A 15,352-nucleotide genomic window follows, 5' to 3' on the forward strand; every position below is an offset into this window, starting at 1 on the left:
TGGTGTTCTTTCCACCCCCCACAAAAGATGTCATTTAAGAAAACTGCAACCTCTTTATACACAGAACAAGAAAATACTTATTTTCTCTTGGTATCAGAACAATGTTCTCTTTCCTGACTGCTTAGAGTCACTTCTCTTGAAAAACTAAGTCTTAAAAACTGATCTATATATAGTTAAAAAAAAGTGAGTGAAGGTTAGAAATACTTTTGCACAGTGCATGTAAGTGCAGAAGAATGTATATGTAGCTCTCAAGAAAACACAGACTTTAGTGAGAATAAGAAAGTTGATTGTTACAAGTCAATGATACTGCTATTATCAGCCATGATCCAAGTCAATGTATATGTGAACTGCTGCTAGAGAAAACTCAGAACATGGTGACTGCAAGTAAGAGATGGTATTTCTAAACATAAGAAAACAGAAACAAGAACTCTCAACCAGCTGCTCTAGCTATTTTCCTCCAAGAGCAGGAGGAAAGGATTTCAAAAGCTTAGATATTGCTCATTATTGTCATCATTTTTTTCTAATGCAACAATTCAAATTCTTCCCCAGGCTCATGCTAAAGCTGCCCTAACAAATAGATATAAGCTGACAGTGTGCCTGCCTATATTAGAGTAGTAATGCAAACCAGGAAAATTTCAGGAACTTTTACATTGTTCTTAGTTGTGCTTCAGGGAAGCAACCCTGAAGACAATGTCTCGGAGACTTGATGTTTCATAATGCCTTCATGTTTCCTTTGCTGACCTGAACACTGGCCTCACAGTTCTTTTGCAGCATTTCTCCGGTGTGTGTCCTACTGGGAGGTTCCCTAGTGCATCTCTGCATTGAAAGTGAGCCCTTTGTGCTTTGATTCAGTTTCAGAACCAACCAATACCTTTGGCAGGAGGAATCACAAAACTGGCTGCCATCAGTGACTGATTTCTTCAGTTTTGACTTCTCTTTTCTCACTATATTTAAGCCTCCATGTAACAAAAAAGTAGCATTTTAGTATTAAAATATATTATGGCACCTGGAAATTATCAGAAGGGCACAATGAATAGTTTGGGGTGACTACAAAAGTACATTTAAAATGCAAAAATAATACAAGGGATATCATTATTTTTGTACAACAATTTTAGACTTGTTTTAAAACGTAACATGGTATGCTGTCAATTTCTAATGTGTTTATTTTGGTCCAGTTCCACTCTTTATCTTTGCTAATCAAGCAGACTTTTAACCAATAAAAAAAAAAAACTTGTTGAAAACATCTAATAAGGAGAGTGTTCCAAAAGCAAATCTTATTCACCATTAACCCCCCAATATTCAAATAACTATGTAATGGACTGACTTACACAGGTCTTTGGCTCTGAAAGCAAAGTCTGCTATACTTTCCCTTGAGCTCTTCTGGTGGGTAGTTGTCCTCACCTGTTCACAAGACAGTAACAAAATCCATTAGTTTTGTGGGATTTAGAAGATTTTGGCAAAGCTTTGCCTTTTACCCAAGAATAGCTGCAAAATTAAGTGACTTCATTAATTTTACACACATATCACAAACACTATAGAGAGAGAGACGAATGCTATGGTGGTCTGATTCTGCACCCATCAATAGGAAAAAGTGCAATTAACTTGAATGAAAAAGTGAAGGACCTAAATAAACTTGTTTAGATGAATGTGAGGATTACATTTATACTTAACTTATTTATTTCCTTAGTAAGTTGTTCTGACTTTTTAACTAAAAGCCACTAACAAAGTCTATGAATAACATAACTTTCGATGTCTTTTTATGTGGTCTATATTCACAATTTAACACACTTTGTAGAGGATGCAGGCAATTATTAGACTCTTCTCATTTTCATGTGACAGACAGATTTTATATTTTTACAGTAGCAAAAATGTTGGGTCTTGGACTTCCAAAGCTGAGTGATGAGGCAGAAGTACCTAGATCCCACCGAAGTTTAGCTGGAGGTGATCTTTAATGGGAGCAGGGCACTTGTCAATATTTCACTCTAATATAGAGCATGTAGCCCCACAGTAATTTTTTTCCTCTAAGTCCCAGCAGTGTAACAGGCTTTCCATATATGCATTATAAAATGAATTCTGAACTCATTTCCCATTTGCATTCTCCATTGGCTTGTATTTAACAACCCTGATGATGGCCGATTTTCCTCTCTAGCTATACATTTTCCTTGCTGAATATACAATATACGATCAGGACAAACTCACTCAAAGAACTGCACTGAGGATCTTCTATCCTATTAGAAGCCACAGGTCTCAGTGATGTTAGAATCTAAAGGCAATGGAAAACCTTAACCATCTGTTAGTGAAGGTGCTCTGCACAAGAAAATTGGTAGTGTTTGTGCTTTTGAAAATAACATTTTTATAACCAAATATTTATTTCTCAAAATCAGAGATATTTCTAGGCATAGAAAAACCAGCTGTGCTCCGTAACAATGGCAATCTTAGCAGAGCTTCTTTCAGCATCAAAGCTGTATCCATTCCATCAGTTGTTCTTGGCTAAACTCTTTATGAAACTGATGGCAAACAACAGGCCCTACAGATGTCAGTCGCCAAAATAAAGACTCCTGGAATGAAGGAGGATGGATATAATGCCTGATTTTACCCAAAGAATGAGGCTGAAAACCTCTGTGAAGGGAGAATGAATATAACCTGCCCAGCAACGCACATCCGTGAGTACACCCCAATCTTATCCATCCAGTGCTTTTGCAGAATACTGAAAATTCACAGGGAAACAAAAAAAACCCAAACCTACCTATGATGTGATAACTTACTCCTGAGGAAATGTATGAATGGCTTCAGAAACCTCATTACATAGTCAAGTTCAGGCTTGTGGATTCTGCCATGCTGAGCCAAATGCTGTTCCAGAGGAGTGCTTGCGAGCTCTTCCAGTGCATTCCTGTCATAGGACTTTCCTAGTGAAATTGCAAGCCTTGGCACTTAGCTTGCAGGGAATTTTTTTTTAATGTTCCTTTGTCCCATTGACTCATTTTTCCAGCAGATATAATGATGATAACTTTGAGTGGTCTTGGACTGGGAGCCCCTGAGAAAATGTTAGCAATTGTCCATTATATGGCATAGCCAACAGCAGCCTCTCCATTCAGCTGTTGAAGAGATTCTTTACTATATCTTCTCATTCATTCTTTACTGCGGTAGGTAACAAAGTTGAATTCTTTCTTTACTGGCCTCTTCCCTTTGCCTGCTTCGAAATCTTATAGTGTATGGCTCACCACAGCTATTCTATCCCCTACAACAGATGTTTTTGGATCCAAGCAAATGTTGAATGCAGTGACTGCTTTGCTCATGAAGTCTTTGACTTGCTCAAATTTAGCACCACTCATTTTCTGTGAACTATCCAGAATGAATGCAGTATCCACATATGCCCTTGGTAAATGGGCATGGGACATTCACAAAAAGTATCTGGTTTACATTTGTCTGCAAGAGAATGTAAAATGAATTAGCATTTCTTTAGACAAATCAAAAAGCAAATATGTAACAATGAATGTGATCACAGGTCTAAAGTGTCAGAATGGCTAATTTTAAAAAAAAAAAGGAAAAAAAAAAAGAACAAAACCACTAAAAAGACCTCAATGTATGTTAGGGAAATAAAGGCTGACTCAAACCACATAATTATGCACCAGGTTCTGCAAGACACTGGTACTTGGTACTCTATTTCCCACTGAAATAAAAAAAGATCACAGGAATAGAGTTAATTACATTATAATTGTTTATTTTTGGACAAGTTTAAAAATAAGCAAGATTTAGAAAAAATGTGAAATTACTTCCCATTAAAATCAATAAAACCCAAAACCTCTTCTGTTTACTTCAATATGTATTTGATAAGGTATTTAATTTTTTTGCTATGACAGGTCACTACATGCACCAACTGTAGCAACTTTTTATCGTTTGGGCAACATGTCAGAATGTATTTATGTGGCTATTTAAATAGAAATTTTATTCCTAACTAATACAACTGCTGGAAGCTTTTTGAGGAAACCTAAAATATTATGGTACTAAGAGGAGAAATCAATGCTTTTTGAAAGAGCGCTTTGGGTCAAGAAAAGAAAACGGCATTTTCAGAATTGCAATTTTTCCCAGTATTACAGAAAGCCCAAGGGTCAATCTTCACAATCATGTTCTTCACAGAAGAGAGTCTTTGTGATATTGGTGACCTTCACCAAATTGTTGAGGACTCTGGTCAGGAATCAAAGTAAGTTGATCAATATTCCAAAAATTGCAAAATGACTGCAGTCAAGACTTTTAAAATATTTGCTAATCTTTCAAACTACTTTCTTTCTTTCTACTCCAACTGACACCCACAACATACAAATAGATTGTCCAGATTCCAGCAGAATAACAAATCTTTCTACCAAGCTGTTAGGAGTGCTAATGTTGCCGAAATCCAGAATAAAACTCCTTAACAGCAGTGAGAAGTTAAGAAGCAGGCACTCCTTTATTGCAGCGCTGGGCACACAGGGGATCGCTCCACCTATCATGTGCACCTGTCTAGTCTAACTGTGCAGGTTAAATACACACCTGTTATACATATTCACTAGATTTCTAGAAAATGTTATACATAATCATTAACTTTCCAATAAATCATTAGCATATGTAAATGTCTCTTCACACAGGTGCAGTGAAGGTCTCTGGTGGTCTTCAGAAGCCCTCTGGTGGTCTTCCATAGTCTTCCTCACTTGTCCGCTTCTTGACCTCTCTTAGGTGATTCTGCGCAGTACGATTCTCACCATCATCTATATTAATTTACATAAAAATGCATACTATGTCTATTCTTAAATGTAACCTTTCTAATAATTGGTCCTTCAGTCACACCATCTTATTAATATTGTTATGTTAAAACAATCATTGGTTAATCTCACTTAACTCTACTGATTAGAATCCTCGATAATTAAATCGAGGCGGGAAGGGTAAGGGGTTTCCAAGCAGCAAACTGGTGTCCATAACGGTTTCCTTAGTTTCCTAAAACAAAACACTACAAATCAACAAATCTTTGTCAAAGTTTCTGTGATTAACTGATTTTAGACAATACTTGAATTCTTATAGTTACATATAGTACATTTTCTAAAGTTCCTAAGTTCCTATGACTACATTTCAAACTTAACGCTCCCATACCTATGCTTTACAATTTTCTACTTCTTAATCAAACCAAACTCTTTTATGTGATTAAATTTTGATTTCTTTACCAGAATATTTGCAACACTAATAGCTGCTGTACTGTACAGATTCATCATAAGGAAGTCAGAGGACCTCACATGCCATCAATGACAGACCATTAGCTAAGTCACAAATGAGATATTCCTTGTTAATACTTCATCTGTCTTTCTGAGCACTGTGTCTCAGTAGGAATACATAGGGGTACTCTTCAGCTTCACATAGTGATGGAAAGACCAGAAATATCTTCTGAAGAATAACAAAAAGGAAAGAGAGAAGGAGGTAGGCTTTAGCCCTATTAACCTGTCTTCACCAGTCTGGGAAGATACTGGTTTCACAGAAGAAAGCATTGATTATCACTGCTACAGCCTCTTAAAGATTAGTAAACTTTGTCATGCAGGGTTTTAAAGCTGAAGGACACTGGTAGCCTTGCTCTGTTACATTTAATTAACACTTGCTTTTAGGATGCAATTCAAGTAAAAGTATTCTTTTCAGCCAGGCATTCTGGTCAGACAAGGATTCAAATACCCTGAAAGAAAAGCATGTGCTCATCCTAGGTAGAGGTTCCCAAAAAGACAGGAGCAAGGAAATGCCTCTAGATGTTTAACACCACATTTGATGAAGCTTAAGGTGGACAAACATGTTCTTCCAATTTAAGTATTTTCCTTTAAAATGGGTTTGGCAGCCATGACAATGCAGATGATAGGTTGCCAGTAAATACTGTTCACTGGAAACAGATTCTACTTAGGAATTCAACACATCAATAAGAAACAAGGCCGAATAATTTTGCTGTGGTTATGTAAGGCCAGAGGAATGCCTCAGCCCTTCTGCTTATCTCACTGCTCTTCACTAGGCAACTCTACATAATACTGTATTTGTCCTTTAATGACAGTTCAAAATACTGTATTGGTCTTACCATAGCACAAAGTGCAGAGCTGAACTCTTTGTAACACTTCATTATATTGTCCACCACGAACATTTAGCACCTGAAACAATCCAGAATTGTCCACCTGTAAACAAAAAATAAAGACAGCAGGTAAGTACTGCTGAATAAGTGATCTATGAATTCTTGCTTTGATGAAGTGTAAATTTACTGCATAAACTTGGCCCAGAAGACCCATTGGTGGGGAGGAGAGGGATGTACTGCAGACACTGCACACATCCCAACTGTAGTAATCTCATCTAGACTTGTTCCTAATTAAGCCCTAAAATGAGAGAAAATAATTTTTCTAGTGCTATTATGAAACAAGCAAAAGACTTCATATCTACCTGTGTCTATGCTAGATCCTCAGTTAACAGAACCCAGTGGAAATTCTGCATTCTCAGAGTGTGATAAAATGCATGACATCATACAAAGATTTTCATATGTAAAATATTTAACATGGTCAAAATGTCTGGCAAAAGCTTCAGGTAGAAAAATTATCTACAGAAAAAGTAAACTAAGCAATCTGAGTTGATGGCTGTGTCTCTGACATGCAACGACCCCTTGCAAAGTTGGGACCTATCTAAAACACTACCAAGGGTTTCTGATACCAGATTTCTTGTCCTCTTTAAAATATTACTTCAATACTTGGATTTGAATATAGCTGTTTCTTCTTAAAACATTTTAAAAGTTACTGATGGAAACAAAAGGAAATCAAATCATGTTATTGACAAAAATCTTACATATTTCATAAACATGTATCCATGTGTTTAGATATATATATTTATATATATGTATTCTTTCCATACATTACTATATATTACTAAACTGTGAATACACTGTCATAAAACCTGCCAGTGAAGTCTGGCATACACATGAAACTGCACAGAGCTTTGACACCCTCCTAAAAAGAAGTTCCTTATCTTACAGACAACCTGGTTCTGCTAGACATCAATATTTATGCACCTCATGTGAAAGAGACCGGAATGCTTTTTATAGCACTATTTGTCTGAATCCACAGAAGTTCCACACTTTCTTGTGTCCTTGTGCCAAGGCACAAAACCCTCAATGGGTATGTCTGCCTGGGTTCTCTCACAGCTTAAAGTAAAGGACAGTGATAAGCAGTGACAATGAACCATTAGAGCCTTATCCACATCAATAACACCTTGAAGAGCTGTGGTTACTTTGGGGAAGTAACTTCCTCCCTTCTTTCCTCCCTCCCTTCGTCCCCTCCTTCCTCCCTTACTTCCTTCACTTTTTCCCTCCCTTCCTTCCTTTCTCAGTATCCATCATTACAGTTCACCTTTCAGGAGTTACTCCAACAAGTCTTCTCTTCAGAATAAAGAAAGGGAGGATTTTTGAGTTCACTATCATAAATACAGGGAATGTAATGACCAGAATGTCATCTGTCTGGGCCAAAACCCCTGCGAGGCTTCCAGGTCATTTGGTACCAGCTTTGGAGATCACTTCCATCCTCACTTATGAACTTTGTCTCCATACAACTGTTGTTTTTCCTTACAGAAAGATCTGAAACAGCAAAACTAGTTATTTGGTTTTGCCTGTGCTCTTTCTGTGTCTGCCCTGTCACACCAGATGTTCTGCTTTAACAGATGCAGCTTGAAATTAACTTCTTCACATTTACAGGAGGAAGACAGTAAACTTTCTGTCTGCCTAGGATGTGACTCTTCTCACACAGAGGAAGCAGTAGCAGTGATCACTAGCACATGCAGATTTTGCAAGGTGAACAAAGTTTAAATCTGTGCTGGATCCCAGAGTACGTATACTTTAACTACATTACATAATCTTTTATAGTGGCATTTTAAAGTGAATTTTTTAATTCATTTGTTTCAGAAAGAAGTCACACCTTTTTGGATGAAGACAATGAATGCTTTAGAAGATAAGTAAAATCTAGTGAATCTGAAAGAAGTGGCAGGTCAGATCCTGCTGGGCTTGATCTCATGAGGAGGCCTGAGGCATATGCACAAGAACAGAGATATTCAGTAAGCTTCAGTTTCTCATCTGTAAACCTCTAAGCTGAGCATGACACTTGAGGAAAGGGAAGAGGTTTCCATTTCAAATAACTCATCTACAATAGAAACCACAGGAATTGGACTAAATAATTCAGTTTTAATGAGAAACACAGTCCCCCTTTGGGGTTTTCCACAGGAGTCCCACTGTACCTCATATAGACTTTTAATAGATTATGCATGACATGGAAGTCTTTTTCCCAGGTAATGCTATTTAATTATACAAGTCAGAATAAAAACCTAATAATAGGCTAAAATAATGTTGGACATCATTGCTCCATGAGTTTCAACTGCATGTTAGAGAAACAACCTAATCAATTTTAAAACAACAGTTTTTCTCTATAAGGTAGGGAACAAAGGAAGAAATACATCCTTTAAATTCATAAAATCCTTCCTATGTAGCAGTATTATAATTTCCGCAAGGTCACATATTATTTTTGGTGAACATTAACACAATATAAATCAATAACTCCATTTTGTTAACATAAAAGTCTTTCATGTCTTGCTCACAATTCTTTTTCATATATCCTTTCTTTCATTCCTCATCAGCCAGAAAAATAATCTACTCTCAACACAAAATTTATAGTTATTGCACAATTTTTTTTACATTATTCCATAGAAATACACCTGCACTCCATAACATATTCTTTAATGCCAAGTATATGTCACCCTTTCTGCCTAAAATGAAATTACATGATTTCCTAGGACATTTATAATACACAAATCACACTTCCCTGTAGGACCACTTGGCAGTATTAAATGAAGTGCTACAGTTATGAAAATCCTTTCTAACATTTCTAACATACTTTACAGCAAGTGACCAGAGTATAACATCCTTTCAGAAACTAAACAGCAGAAGAATAAAAATTAATCCATACTTTAGTGAACTTGCAGTATATACCAATTTATTTTAGAGAATAAAGTCTACCTGCAGTATAAAATGCCCTATTAAGGGCAACGCAACTACGAACAATTTTGAGCTTTATTACTTAAAATATAAGAAAAAGGCAAAAACCACCTCAAAACAGGCTTTGAATTTTCATTAGCTGCTCTATGGGCACCACTGATTCACCTCATACTTTGCAAGAGAAACAGTTTGTTGGCTTGAGGATTTTGAAGTCATCAGTGATAAGGGCCATCTACCTTAATAACGTAACTCTAATACAACAGTTATTGCAACGATGGATAGGAGATTTGCAATGTGGGCCACAATGTCCAATTAAGTAGCCAGGCTACTCAGCTGAACTATGTCTTCCAGCTCCAAAGACTTCTTATGCTCATGCCATTTCAGTTTCTCCTTTGTGAAAATGGTGCATGAATTGTGTTAGATGCACTGCCTCACAGTACGCCTTTTCCCAGTGTCCCTTCTCTGCATTGTCCTCCTAAAGCAAGATGGCAGAAGCCCAGTTATCGGCCTTTCATCCATTTTCTTCAGAAAAGTGTCAGAGAAAGGGCAATAAGATCACAAGAGGAAAGCACATCAGGTGGCAAAGTGCTACTCAAGTTCCCGAGAACTTACGTTGTGAAGTGAATGTGCATTCACTCATAGGTAAAAGTAGGACAGATAGATCTACTTATGAGAAGATGCTCTGCAATCAGAACAGACAAGCAGACACATTTTACAGTTTTTCTCTTGAAGCAGAAGCTCCACACCATTCCTTCTTAACGCAGTTCCTCACAACAAGGAATCTCATCCAATATGAGGCAGCACAAAGCAAAACAGGACACCTAGCAGGCACGCAGCCTTAAGACAGAGTACCCTCTTAGAAGATTTTTCAGAATGATACCTGATAAGTTTAACTTCCGAGAAGCCCATGAAAGAAGCAGCGAGGGAAGAACTTAGCACCATTCTTGATCATTAACACCTTCACAAGTGACAGAAAGATGATGCTAGACATAGATGTAGCTTTGTAAGCAACTGAAAGAGTTAATGTCTCAAACATTGTGGCGGGGCAAGTTGTGCATAACAACGAACCACAGGTGAGAAGCTGATCAGCACAGATCAGCACAGGACATCAGCAACAGGGTGCAGAGGGCATGCCATGCCGCAGGATGTGCAGTTCTGTGTTCTGACACGCTGAGCAGGGCAGCTCACCATGTATGGCCAAAGATCAAAGAATGGTCATGCCTGCAGGGAGGGAGAAGTTACTCCCCAAATGACCCCCAAGCCCACTGGCCCATTTCCCGAAGGTTCTGGAAGCACAAACCGCACATGACACCTAATTAGCCCAATAAGTTCAAGTGCCCGCCCGAAGGAGGAGCAAAGAGATTATAAAAAGACACAAACTGAAGCCCCCACGCACACACACCCTCCAGAACTGGACCTCTAGACTGGCTGGACCAACGCTGGATCCAGGATCCGTGAAATCTTTCTCTTTTCTTTTCCTCTTTCTCTCTCCTTTTTCATAATCCATACACCTCATCCCTTTAGACATAAACAGTTGACCAAGTCTGGGACTAGGAGTGGATCCAGCCGTCCCTGGGCTCCTCTCTGAGAAGGAGTCTAGAAAGCAAGGGGGTCTGCCCTGAACCTCATGACTCAACGGGAGGGCTCTCCTTATTCCCTGAATTGGTATATATGGTTAGCACGTGTTACATGGTTTACTGACGTAGTTGCATGCTAATTCCTGTTGTGAGAGACCACACCACCTACTGTTACGCCTTCTAAGTTCAGGCTGCTTCTGCCTTACATAAAAGGTTCAACGGATTGTTTGGTGTTGCTTCACCTTAATTTAGGCCGAGGGAATTTCGAATTAAACATGACTCCCTGGTCTGTCCAGTCTGGGTCGTAACATTTTTTGGCATAGTCGGCAGGATTCCTTTGGTGTTGCTAAAGCTATCACTGGGACCAGGTCCTTACTGTGGCCCCTCTCTGAGAGGAGTCTTACACAGGAGGAAATAATCCTCAGAGGACTTAATAATCTGATTTTGTTGCAGCCTCCCTGGGAGGTCCAAGTGTAGGGATAGTCCTCAGAGGACTACTAAAAGCATCTGATCCCTGTACTTGTGTGTTCATTATGGCCTCCCTGGGAGGTCAGACTGTAGACAGTACCCCTCTCCTGCAGGGATTAGAGGGCTACAATGCTCAACCCTCTCCCCTTGGTATGACTTGGGCACATAACAATTGGCATGATCCGCAAGCTGTAGCGGACTGAATTTTCGTTTTGGCTAAAGAACGAAGGTTGAAGCAAGGAAAAGGGAAGGCATTGGTTTGTGCGGTCTTAGGAGCCACTTTGGTGGCAGCACAACAGGACAAATGTGTGGCCCAACAAGCAGAAGGGAAGATGATTAAATCCCTTCAAGACTTGGTGAAAGCTTTGCAGGAGCAACTGGAAAACGAGATAAGGAGCCTCTATGACCAACTCACCACTGACCGAGTGACTAACCAGAAACTACATACTGCTTTGACTGAGGCTCTGGAGTGGGAAAGAGTATTAAGAGAACAATTAGATAAAACCCGCTCCCAGATCACTGTAGAAAATGTGGGTGCTGACTCTGATGGGGAAAAGGAATCAAAATCATACCTTTTTGAAGACCTAGAACGTATAAGGGAAATATTTTCTCCTGGGACAGGGGAAGCCACAATGCGGCCTTTGATTAAGACTGAGACTGTGGATGGTGGTCAAGGAGGAGCCCAACAAGTTACCACCCACATCATCCCCTATTCCCCCACCAATTTGGCCAAAATTCAGGAAAAATATTCCTGGGGACCCCAAGAAACAGAAACTGAGTGTGTGTGGAGAGTACCCCTTACTGGGTGTGACCGTATCCTCCTAAGTGAGGACAAGGCAAGGGGATATTGGGGTGCAGGGGGTTTTCTAACTACAAATGACAACAGAGAGCTGTGGTCCCTGACCCAAAGAGTAGCATATTGGGCAGGTGGATTGGACCCTATGGAGACAGGAGACCCCTTTTCAATTAAAACCTCTACAGTGAGTCACACTTTAGAGACCATACAAAAAGCTGCGTGTCTCCAGCTGATGTGTGATCCATTCCTGGTTCTGCAAGAGCTCTCCCCCATGCAATACGCGACAGACCCTGAAAGGTTGCATCCTCTTATAAGGGGACTGCCTGATGCCTTGAAATTTTATGCAATGCAATTACAAGATAACTTGAGAGTACCCTGACCCCGAAGAAGGGGAGGCCCCCCAGAGATGACATGGGGAGAAGTAGCACAGGAATTGATTAATTGTGGGAGATGGATGGGATTCACCACTCAGGGAGAGACAAAATACAAAGCAGACCTTAGGAGAGTGGAAGGGAATGGAGAAACAAAAACCAGGTCTACACACAATTCTCGATCCCTTCCTTCAGGCAGACCGACACGGCCTCCTGACAATAGAAGATACACACTGTGGACAGAGGGTATCTCAAAGGGAATCCCCAGAGAGGTGATGGATGGGTTGCCGACTCCCAAACTCGAAAGTCTGGTGAAAGGCTGGCACAAAATCAAAGGGGCCCTATTGCCCTCTGTCGTGGTTTCAGCCCAGCCGGTAACAAAGGACCACGCAGCCGCTCGCTCACTCCTCCCGCCCCCCTCCGGTGGGATAGGGAGGAGACGGAGGAGAGAAAAGAAAAAAAAAAAACTGGAACCTCGAGGGTTGAGATAAGGGCAGTTTACTGGGACAACACAAAAAAAGGTTACAACAACAACAACGGTACTAATGAAAGAATATACAAAAAGAGTGATGCACAGTGCAACTGCTCACCACCCGGAACCCGACGCTCCGCCACTGAAAGTCGAGAGCCCTCCCCCCGGCCCGCTCCCCATTTATATACTGAGCATGATGTCACATGGTATGGAATAGCTCCTTGGCTAGTTCAGGTCGGCTGCCCCAGCTATGCCCCTCCCACCTCTCAGGTTCCTGTAAAAATTAACTCTATCCCAGCTGAACCCAGGACATTATCCACCCCTTATTCTATACCATCTACATCATGCCCAGATCTTACATTTTCCAATCAACTACTACCACTTTCCTTGTCTTATATATATATATATGTATATGGACACCCCCCCACACACACACACACACAAATAGTATTCCCTTAGTCGATGGGCCATCCCTCCAATGTGTCCATCAATTTTATTTAGTCCATGACTTTGGGGCTCCATCTGTTGTAACAGTTCTTCAGGATAAGAGAGATGGTGTGAGGTGTTAGGTTGTTGTATGCTGCCTCTGGAACTTGTGGCCGGTACATTTGGTGCAACCCACACCCTTGGCCTGCAGGTCGACGAGGCTGATCTTGAGGAAATTGCTGGGCACCAGTTCAAGTTCTACCACTGTTGTACTTGGCTCAGTTTCAAAGTCCATCCCTCAGTCATTTGGGTAATTCTTACAGTAATACCCTTGATATGGCATATAGACACTATAGATACAATGACATACATTGGCAGGTTATTTAGCAGTTAAATATCAAACAGCCTAATTCACTGGCTATTCTCTCCCAAAATCAAATCTCCCTGAGGTACACATCGAAATTCCCCATCCTTCTGCATCACTCATCAGGTGTACCCAGGTCCCTGAGCAAAAACAACCCCTTGGATGGGTTTGTCTCTGCTTGAGGGGGGACTAACCCAGACTGTCTTTCCTAACATACTCCTCATGCGCACTACAGGGATTTTATCCCCTTCTACCGTATGTCGAAGTCTTGGTTGGGCGGGGCCAGCCCGATTGGCGGATCCTCTAGTATTAACTAACCAGGTGGCTTTTGTTAAATGTGTATCCCAATGTTTGAAAGTTCCACCCCCCATTGCTCTCAAAGTAGTTTTCAGCAGTCCATTGTATCGTTCGATTTTTCTGGAGGCTGGTGCGTGATAAGGGATGTGATATACCCACTCAATGCCATGTTCTTTGGCCCAGGTGTCTATGAGGTTGTTTCGGAATTGAGTCCCGTTGTCCGACTCAATTCTTTCTGGGGTGCTGTGTTGCCATAAAACTTTCTCTTCAAGGCCCAGGATAGTGTTCTGGGCAGTGGCGTGGGACACAGGATATGTTTCCAGCCATCCAGTGGTTACTTCCACCATTGTAAGCACATGGCACTTGCCTTGGCAGGTTCATGGGAGTGTGATATAGTCAATCTGCCAGGCCTCCCACTGTTTATATTTCAGCCATCGCCCTCCATGCGACAGGGGTTTTAGCCGCTTGGCTTGCTTAATTGCAACACATGTTTCACATTCATGGATAACCTGTGCGATAGTGTCCATGGTCAAGTCCACCCCTCGATCACGAGCCCATCTATATGTTGCATCTCTTCCCTGATGGCCCAAGGTATCATGGGCCCACTGGGCCATAAATAGCTCACCCCTACGTTGCCAGTCCAGGTCCACCTGAGACACTTCAATCTTGGCAGCCTGATCTGCCTGCTGGTTGTTTTGATGTTCTTCAGTGGCCCGACTCTTGGGTACATGAGCATCTACGTGACGTACTTTTACCACTAGCTTCTCTATCCGAACAGCAATATCTTGCCACAGTGCAGCCGCCCAGATGGGTTTACCTCTGCGCTGCCAGTTGCTCTTCTTCCATTGCTGCAGCCACCCCCACAGGGCATTTGCCACCATCCATGAGTCAGTATAAAGATAGAGCACTGGCCACTTCTCTCTTTCAGCAATGTCTAACGCTAGCTGGATGGCTTTCACTTCTGCAAACTGACTCGATTCACCTTCTCCTTCAGCAGTTTCTGCGACTAGTCGTGTAGGACTCCATACAGCAGCCTTCCACCTCCAATGTTTTCCCACAATGCGACAGGACCCATCAGTGAACAGGGCATATTGCCTCTCATTTTCTGGCAGTTTATTATACAGCGGGGCCTCTTCAGCCTCTGTCAACTCCTCCTCTGGCGACATTCCAAAATCTTTGCCTTCTGGCCAGTCCGTGATCACTTCCACAGTTCCTGGGCGACTGGGGTTTCCTGTGCGAGCTCATTGTGTGATCAGTGCGGCCCACTTACTCCACGTGGCATCAGTTGCGTGATGTGTAGAGGAGACTTTCCCTTTGAACATCCAGCCCAGCACTGGCAGTCGGGGTGCTAAGAGGAGATGTGTTTCAGTACCAACCACTTCTGAGGCAGCTTGAACTCCTTCATATGCTGCCAATATCTCTTTTTCAGTTGGAGTATAGCGAGCCTCGGATCCTCTGTATCCCCGACTCCAAAACCCCAGGGGTCGGCCTCGGGTCTCCCCAGGTGCTTTCTGCCAGAGGCTCCAGGTAGGGCCATTCTCCCCAGCTGCAGTATAGAGCACATT

Source organism: Harpia harpyja, chromosome 1 (genome assembly GCF_026419915.1).
Source record: "Harpia harpyja isolate bHarHar1 chromosome 1, bHarHar1 primary haplotype, whole genome shotgun sequence".
NCBI classification, from domain to species: domain Eukaryota; kingdom Metazoa; phylum Chordata; class Aves; order Accipitriformes; family Accipitridae; genus Harpia; species Harpia harpyja.